Source organism: Mastomys coucha, unplaced genomic scaffold (genome assembly GCF_008632895.1).
Source record: "Mastomys coucha isolate ucsf_1 unplaced genomic scaffold, UCSF_Mcou_1 pScaffold5, whole genome shotgun sequence".
In the NCBI taxonomy this organism is placed as follows: Eukaryota; Metazoa; Chordata; class Mammalia; order Rodentia; family Muridae; genus Mastomys; species Mastomys coucha.
Window position 1 is genome coordinate 44,290,550 of NW_022196911.1, and position 9,822 is coordinate 44,300,371.

The window sequence follows — 9,822 nt, forward strand, 5'->3', positions numbered from 1 at the left end:
GGGGAGGGGGGTTCTTTTAGAAATAAGGGGTATGGGACCTCCATATTCCGCTTTCTCCCAGGAGCCCAGCCCTCCCTCCTTAGAATCTCCCCAGCCTCACTTGTTAACTATGAGCTCAGCTTCACAAGCAGGAAGTGAAGTATCTATTTTACCACACTACTTGATTATTTCATTGCCCGCCCTCAATTCACCCCGGAATTGGAATAAAAGTCCAAGACAATTAGAACCCCACTTCCTCTCCGGGCATCCCGGCCGAAAGACCCCGATAGGGAGGCCAGCAGAGCCCCTCCTTCCCCCTCCCAAACTGCGGGTCACGTGCGAACAGAGCCCGACCATCGAGTCAGTCCTCCAGCTTCCCAGAGCGGCCTCGGAAGTGCCCCTGCGGCGCGGGTCTTTCCGGCCAAGCAGTCCGCGCTTTTGTCCCGCCGGCGGCCGGGCTCCCGCGGCGCCGCCACAGCCAGTACGTGAGTCCCGGGCTGCCAGCGCTCCCGCCTCTCCCCGGCCCGCCACGCCCTTCCCTACTTTGCCCTCCGGTCCCGGGCGGGTCCTGGGGGAGAGCGAGGCTCTCCCTACGCCTTGGGGAGCGTCCTCTGGGAGTGAAGGGGAAGGAAGAGCCCAGGCTCGGGCCCCGCGGGCAGGCTGCCATCTGAGCAGGCCCCGGACCGAGGAAGGGCCAGAGTCCGCCCCTGGGTTCCTTGATCGTCATGGCCATTTCGGGCATAGAGGGAGGAGAACCCGGATTATTAGCGCCTAAAAATTTGTACTGATTGCGGTTAAGTTTGTTTCTGAGACTTGGAGGTGACCTGACTCGGTCATCCCTCCCCTTTATTTTGGTGGGGGAGAGGTGTTGAGAGACACCCGCGGCTGTGGAAGCAGACCCTTCCACTTCCTGGCCCTCTCCTAGGAGAAACTCATCTGTAGGGCAGTGGGTGCAACCAGAGAAGGCCATCTGCCCGACTCCACCCCCACAGCAAACTGAGAAAGTGTAGGCTTAGGGAAAAGGAGATGAAAGTATCTGAACCCTAGTGATCTCTTGGGGAAAGCAGGTCAGGTGGAGAGTGCCTGGGCTAGTGTGTTATCTTAAGATAGTCTAGATGGCCAAGACCATTTGTGTACGCCTGAAGCTTTTGTCTGTCTGTCTGGTGTGTGTGTGTGTTTGAATACGTAATGTTCATGTGACCACGACATTAAAATACAAAGACTTTTAAAAACAAAAAATTCAATGCAAAATATGAAAACAAGATTTCCTTTTACTGTTCTCAAAGGTTGTTCTAGGCCCTACCTTAAAAGGTAAACACTTTTGTTAAGATCTTGAGTAGACTTTAAGGACTTCTTCATTCAAATACTAGCAAATATGTGTCATTCCTCCTTTATTCATACAGGTCGTAGCATAGTAAATCCTTCTACTTCCTTGTTTCTTTTACTGAATCTGTTTTATAGAACTCTTATCAGGAAACGGGTGGTTTGTTTTACAAACCTGTAATAGATTGGCCATTTTAAAGGATGTTTTAGGTAAATCTTTAGACTGCAGTTGATAATCTCTTTGAGTTGCTTCTTGTGTTTTTATGCCAATTGGTAGTATGTGGAATGATTCTGTATTAGGATAAGGATTTTGAAATTAAGAGGGACTGATGTTAATAAAGTATTTTTTGTTTTACATTCAGTTTTTAAATGGGCTATATTACTTGCTTCAGGCTAGTCCCTGAGTGAGTCCTTAGCTTCAGAAAAATCTCTCCACTGCCCTTCATCTCTCCTTTGCTTCCCTTATTGCTGGAGTAGCTAAAAGTATCTCCACTACTATGAGAATATTCCATTATAAAAATCCCTTCAGTCCTTATTCCTAATTTTTAAGTAATAGAGACAAATCTTGTTAACCATTTACATTGTGCTTCTCATAAATTAAATGCAAAAATAACTGGAGCACAAATCATACTCTTTTCAGTATATCACTTATAGCTCTGTCCTCCATTTGCACATTCTTCCACTTAGGTGCTCTCTTGAGTTGGCAAACCTTCTCTCTTAATTTCATTCTCTAGTCCTCAAATAGGGTACCTAAGAGTTTAAGGTACAGAAGCCCTGGACCACACTTGACATAGAGAATATTACTTTATGGGATACAGTTGAAATCTGGAAACTCAAAATAGCTGCAGGTATATCACGCCTGTTTCTTCTTGCAGCCACATTGTAGGAATCATTTTCCACTAAATCAAGAGTACTCTCTTGTGAGTTGTCTCAACTTTTGAGAAATAACTCCTCGATGTCCAGAACTGGTAGTAAAGTGAAGGTTCTTGATAACTGCATGTACTTTTGTAGAACCTAGCAGTGGAATGTGAACAAGCACAGGAGTTGCCAGAGATGAGCAATTTAAGTAATTTATGAGGGATAGAGACTTTCTTATGGTTGGCTTTTTCACTGATGTTACCAGATGGTTAAAGTCATGCTATCAAAAACTGGCTCAAGAGATTTCCCATCTAGTTTTGAGAAATTAAAACCTTTTGGTTCTGTGTTATGGGGGACACATGATGGCCACCACATCTATCTTAGTGATTATATTGTAACTTCATCTTGGTTCTCTTACCCCTTGTTCTTGGTTCTCTTACCTGTTCTCAGTCTGTTCTCCCACTGATTAGTGGTGGTGGCAGCTGTGCTGTCTTTAGTCCCATGAGGTAGAGGCAGGTGGAGCTCTGTGAGTCAAGGCCAGCCAGTGCTGTATCGTGAGGTTCTGTCTCAATAAATAAATAAATAAATAAATAAATAAATAAATAAATAAAAATTAAGCAAAGTAAAGGTACTTCAGTGAATTGTGTGCCCATAGTTTCAGGACTCTGATACATTTATTTCTTTCTTGGTTGAAACATTTTAAAGCAAATTTCTGACACCTTTTGTTTTACCTTCTGTTTTACATTACATAACAGCCTATTTTAGCTTTGATTTTTTGATATTATCTAGCAGCAGTAGGCAGACTACTGGGTAATTTGTCTACAATAAGCTGAGAAGGGTTTACACCCTTTTAATGGGATGTTTGTAATCAACAGTATGGTCCAAAAGACCTGAAATACTAATACTTATCTGGCACCTCAAAGAAAAGTTTTACCAGTCCCAGATTTCAGAATGCCTGTGCTACTCGTTTACTTGAAAATTCCGAGTAAGTGGAGTCTTCATTTTGAGTCAGAGCCTGGGTGCGCCCTTTCACCTGTCTGGTTTCACTTGCTTCTCTTTGTTCCAGATGTCTGAAGTGTAGTCTCCTGAAGCTTTTAGTCCTTCATGGCAGAGGTTAGCCCTCCCGCTTTCTGTCCTATCTCTGCTGATGATCTGTAGATCCCTTTATTCTCTGGACTAGCCCAGAGCCTGTGGGTAGGGGAAGAACTACCTATTATGGGTCATAATCTAAGTTCCTTGTGTATCATTCACTCAGATAACCATGATGCTAGAATGTACGCTCAGTGTGTTCATAAGGATGCCAGTATGTCTTACTACACTTTCTCAGTTGCCTTGTATGCTAACAGCATTTATGCTACTGCTGTCTTGATATACTTTTGCCTGTGTTTTTGATTGAACTATTGGATGTGCCAAGTAGCCTGTACCCAAACAAGGAGTTAAGGAAACTTTGGCTTCTGACCAGATTGGAGAGGCAAATAATAAAGTATTTGTGGTTCATGCAGTTGAGGCGAGTTACTAGCCAATCATACATTCCCAAGGAAATGAAGTGACTAAGGATAAGAAAATAATTCAGTCTGCCAAATAATTGATGATGGGTTTGAAGAGATGGCTTTTTGTCATAATCATAAGGATCAGAATTCAGATTCCCATGTGAAAAGTCTAGAGTTGTAGCACTATATACCTGAAATCCCAGCAGTTGGAAGAGAGAAATCCTGCACACTGGGTCATTTTACAACAAACAAAAACTGTCCTGCTCATAGTTCTGGAGCCTGAGACATCCCAGGTTAAGGGGTTGACATCTCCTCAGACCTTCTTGCTTTGCTTTCACATGGTAGAAGGCACCACACAACAGAAGAGCAGAGAGGACCTTAATAAGAGTTCTTTATGAAGAGCCCAGTTCCACAATAATGGCATTAATACCCTGTAACATAAAGACAGTGTCTCCATGGCCTTGTTATCTCCTTCTGCCAGGAACAGCATCACACTTTTATAATCCCAGATAATTGACAGGCTAAACCTGGCATCTCTGAGCCTGGGACTTCATGTTCAAGGCCAGCCCCAGTAACATTGTGAGACTTGTCTCAAAAACAAAACAAAAATGTTTTAAGTAAACACCTGCTTAATATTATATTGGCAATTAAGGATGAACTTTGTTTTAATGAGGTGTTAAACTATAACAGAAAATGATCAAATATGCATTTTATAAAATTCTTAACAGCTCTTAAGAGGAAGAATTGGATGGGGATAAGAATGAAGGCAGAAAGATTCTAGAGGGCAGCAGTCTAGGCCTGGAAGTTGATGTTCATACTATAAAATCAGTCTTACAGGATGCTTTGAATGTAGATGAGAGAAATAGAAGAACTGATTCTGATTTAGGCAAAGAGGACAATGGGGTGTATAATAGGATCTATCTGTATTTGGATAAAAGGCTTTGGGCCAAAAATAAATTTCTAACAGACAGCTTTTAGGAGTGGTAGAGGTCTATGTAGATGGAGCTGTCTGTCCAGAGGGGAGTAGTTATGCATAGTCAAGAGGAAAGATTAAATGAAAGGATCAGGCACATCTGAACATCATCAACTCTGAAGGAAGCACCTTATCTAGAAAAAGTGAGTACAGTGTGGTCTGAGTTAAATCCACTTGAGTAGATGAGGCTTAAAGGGAGATGGATCACTAAACAAACAGGATGGTGAAAGTAATACATAGAGGGAAGCAGAATGGATAGATTTCTAAATGTATTTTTTGATATTTTAAAAACTTTAGGGCTGGAGAGATGGCTCAGTAGTTAAGAGCCAGACTGTCTTCCGAAGGTCCTGAGTTCAAATCCCAGCAACCACATGGTGGTTCACAACCATCCGTAATGAGATCTAATGCCCTTTTCTGGAGCGTCTGAAGACAGCTACAATGTACTTACATATAATAAATAAATAAATCTTTAAAAAACCTTTATATTTGAAAAGAATATTAAATATACAGAAAAATTCAAAGAATAACAACAGCAAAAGAAGGGGCCTAGAGAGATGGTTCAGCTGTTAAGAGCACTGGTTCTCCCAGAGGACCAGGATTCAGTCCTCAGCACCTGAAAGGTGGCTCACAGTAGTCTGTACCTTCCTTTCTAGGGTCTCCAACTCCTGGCTTCTTTAGTCACAGCCACACATACACACAAGCAAACATTCATACACACAAAAATAAATGTAAAAAACAGTGAAGACCTTTTATTCATATTCACCATAGTTAATATTTAATTTTATCCTCTTGCTCTCATAAACATTTTCCCCCAAGTTGAGGATAACTTAATACATCATAGTCCATTAGCCATAGATACATTGTTGTATGTTTTTAAATTTAAAAATTAAGTTTCGGTTATTTTTTTGTATGTATGTACACATGTGTGCACTGCATACCTGTGGAGGTTAGTAGACAAATGTGGGAATTTGTTTCTTCCACCAGGTTGGTCCTGTCATATCTAAAGGCCTGCTGAGCCATCTCAGTATATTTTTTGAAGGATAGGGATATTCTCTTACTTAACTACAGTACAGTTATCAGTTTCAGTAAACTTCAAGTTAATATTTCTTTATTTTCCATCTTTGTCAGCTGACACTTTTTGGCTGTTGTTGTTGGGTTGGTTGGTTGGTTTTTTGAGACAGGTTCTTACGATGTAGCTCTAGCTATCGTAGATCACACTATGTGGAGCTGGCTTTGCCCTCACAGAGATCTGCCCGCCTCTGACTCCCAAGTGCTGGGACTAAAAGTCTGCTACCACATCCAGCTCTGGCTTTAAAAAAAAAGTTTGGCTTTCTTTAACCTGTAACATTTCTAGAACTTCTCTTTGTCTTATGAAGGCTTGAAAATTAGAGTTCCTCCTCTCCCCATAGCCCTTTTAATAGAATAGTCTTCATTTTGAATTATCCTGTTTTCTTATGGTTCGGTTCATGTAATAAATTCTCATAGGTTCTGTCCTTTTCAGGATGTCATTACAGGAAGCATATGATGTTACTCTGCTCTCACTAGAAATATTAATGTAGAACATCTGTCAAAGCTTGCCTAATTGCATGCATAATTACTATTTTCTCTCTAATAAGTGTTCTGGGAAGGAATATTTAAATTCAGAAAATAGCCTGTTCTTTGTCAGAATTTCTCCCCAGACTTAGAATTCATTGGTGAATTTTACTCTGATATAGAATGCTAATTTATTCTATTGTAATCAAGAGGTCTCCCTTTTTTCCTGGCTTTTGTCTGTGGGGACTTGTGCAGTCCTGTTTTTAGTGGCTTGTCATTACTATGCTTCCTTGTTCCTAAACTAGATGTTCAAGCTGGCTTTTAGTCTGTAGTTGCAGAGTGCCTGCCACACCTTTGCTGTTCTTTCCTTACTTATTGGTAAACAGCACACACAGTTCATCTTATAATTCTGTTCCTAGCCACTTCTTTGAAGACTTTCTTTTGAATACAGGATACTAGAAGGAACCAAAACTTGAAGTGCTTATACTACTGTGGCAATATTTTTCTTTTTGGCTTGCTGACAACCAGAGCTAAGGGATATGTCTATGTAGAAGTAAAAATGTATGTTTGTCCATATTTATATACACACATACAGTGTTTAGAAATAATGAGTTTACACAATACTTCTAATTTATCCATATAAGATTTTTGTTGCTTTTCCTATCCCATATTTGTATGTCCTTTCTTTCTCTATAAGAATCCTGGCTCCTAACAAAAGTCACATTTGAGTTCCAAGTTGTTTGAGAATTGTTTTGCCCATACTGCTAACAGTAATTCAACTTGTTTGGAGTTCTCCCCTGTACCTCCCACCAACCTACAGAAGACTGAATGCAGACAAGTATAAAATGAAATACCATGTTCCTAAGTTATATAGATTAGGCATTTTTGTTTGCTTACTTTCTTCCTGTGGTTTTACTATCCCTGTGAAACACGGATGAGTTCACTGTTTCTGTTTACTTCCTGTTTTAGTAATTTTCCCTCCCTCTTCTTCACTGATTTCATGTTTTTCTTTGATTATGCAGAACATTACTAGGTTTCCATGAGTAAAACTGTACAGAGCTGTAATCAGTGTCACCACACCTCCCCATCCCCTTATGGCCTGTTCTCCACTCTTTGCAAATATCAGTTGTTTCTTGGTATTAATATAAAGATAAGCACAAATTACTTGCTTCTTTCTTAGCACCTGCATTTTTTTCACCTTTTGATAATATAATACTCTATACATCCTGGAAATTACTACCTTGTCAATGAGATGTTCTACTTTTCTAGTACTCCTTTGTGTGCATTTCATAGCTTAGGTAAGTAGTCTTCTGTGCTTGCAGATTGAGGTGATTTCCCAGATCTTCAGTTAAAATGTTCTTATGAGTGCACACATGCATACACACACACACTTTTGTGGTATTAGAAGTATGTTTTTAGAATTGTTATGTGTGGATTGAAGGGGAAATGTGTGTATTAGCACACATTTCCCACCACAAGCAGTATGTACGTTTTTAATAGATTCTAAACAATCTCTTAGAATATTTGTTTTCTCCAGTGTTTTATCTACAGGGTATATGGTCAAGCTCTGAACATTGGTCAGTGTAACATGTGAGAAGCACTATTTTATTGAACTTCTGATGTATATTTCTCTTACCAGTGAAAATAAGTGTATTTTTACATGTTTAATAACTGTCTTGCTTTTTATTTTTAAAGGAAAAACACTATTGGCATGGTTAGTTATTGTGTGAAACACCCTGTGTATTCACTGAACAAAATAATTATTGTAGACTACAGTAAGAAAGCCCAGAGTAAGAGAACATCTAAAGGGCAATCAAAAGGTTAAGGAACCCAACAGCACCTGACTAGCTTGAAAACATTGTAACATATTCTGACCATAGAAATAGTCTACTTTTCAAATAACTGTGTTTGTCATAGAATTCTAAGCACCAAGAAGCAGTTTCTAGTGAAGGTAAATTAAATTTTCTTTTTAAAGAAAAAAACTGAACCATATTAGCATCAACAACTTATTTCTGTTACAAAATATCACTTGATGTTTCTTCTTCCCTAGTTTAAAATTAGAAAGGAAAGGAACTAAGTTCTCAGAGTATACCATGATTGTATTGTCAAGTCATGGTCACTGAACGAACTCAAGGAGGTGTGATGGTCTGCAGAAAAGTTACTTGACTCTAGTAATCTACTCCTTCACATCTGAGAGGAGTTTGCTGTGGTCAGCAATTTCTACCAACTTCAGGCTGCCTACAGGCTAAGAGAGTGCAAATGATGGGAGGCTAACTAATCTAGGAAGTTAGCTTCTTTTAGAGAGTGAATCTTTCAAAATAGTCATTGTTAACTGAGGTTTCTTTCCTCCTTTTCTGGTAATCCCCAGATGAACAGTGTTAAAAGGGACAACAGGAAGCGGCCATAGAGCTCTTAAAATTTTCTTTGCCAGCTTTATTTCCAGTAGTGGGGATTTCTTTGAGGCTTCTTTCTTTACAGAGAACCTAGTTCTCTGAAAGGGAACTGATCATTATGACTTGGAAGGAATCAGCAATTTGGCTATGACCCATTGTGATTGTTGCCTTAGCTTGTCTTGTTAGCTTTTCTGAAAGATCAGCCACACATTGAGGGACTCTGTTTCAGTCTCAGGTTTTGGTTCTACAAGCCTTTCATTCTTATCCTGTCCTTCTTTCTTTAGAAGCCAGTCTACACAGAGCTTACTTCTCAGCACCCCACCACCACCACTTCTCTCTTCTCCCTCTCCTCAGCTCTCCCTTTTCTCTCCTTCTTTCTTCTTCTTCCCTTCTTTCTGAAAGTTCATCCAAGGCGCATTGCATTTTGTATGGCTCCTGATGGTTCTAGACAAGCTAATCCTGATTGTTCTGGGTATGGACAATAGTTTCATGGCCTCCAAGGTTGTAATTCAAGATTTTGTAGGTTTTCAATATCTACATTGGTGGACTAAGGGTTACCCTAGAGTTGGTATAATAATTGGCCTTGACACTGTAAGGCTTCTCAAACACCTGGAATGAGTTTAAACTTCTCAATGATTTTACAGCTGCCATTCACTATTTCCTCTAATCCATGTGGTTTCTACAGAGCCACCAAACCCAATCAGACAGGTCCATGTCACCTTAATCAAGCAACTCTCCATCTTGCAGCTTTCAACCACAGTAGAGAATGAGCTGGCGACATAACAGCTATTACATGTTGGAGACCCTTTTCCAGGATCGTCTTGTTGATGACTCTTAGAAGTCACTTTCTAGGCCCTTTTCCCAGATATTATTATGGAATCTGAAAAGTCTGGCAGAAAGAAATTTGAACATTCTCAAGGTCTGTTTTGTGATGAGCCAGTCCTGGGCAGGGGTGCTGGGTATATAATGAACATGGTGACCAGAGCCAGCTTTGCTTCCAAGAAGCCATTCACTAAAAAGAACAGCTATGGTGCTAGATTTTGATTTAATCTAGCTCCTGGCATATAATTTATTTTCTCTAAAATAAATGATCTTTGATAAACTAGCAGGAGCTACCAAGTGCTTGGGAATCATCAAGGTGTTGAGGGATTCAAATGTAACGGCCTGGTGCAGAACAATGATATCAGCTTTAAAGATCAGGATAGTAGGCGGTGGTGGCGCACGCCTTTAATCCCAGCACTTGGGAGGCAGAGGCAGGCGGATTTCTGAGTTC

General features: G+C 40.3%; 1 protein-coding gene across 4 annotated transcripts in view; it reads left to right on the forward strand.

Annotated features, from left to right (window-relative positions):
• Positions 1-347: 347 nt before the first annotated feature.
• The window catches only part of Zfp62 (ZFP62 zinc finger protein), a 17,029-nt gene continuing 7,554 nt past the window's right edge, over positions 348-9,822 (forward strand). For 2 of the 4 annotated variants that reach the window (XM_031351843.1, XM_031351845.1), the window contains exon 1: positions 367-464. The gene's annotated coding sequence lies outside the window, so the exon portion shown is untranslated. Of the gene's footprint in view, positions 465-9,822 lie in introns of all 4 variants that reach the window. The other 2 variants (XM_031351842.1, XM_031351844.1) reach the window with 2 other exon arrangements.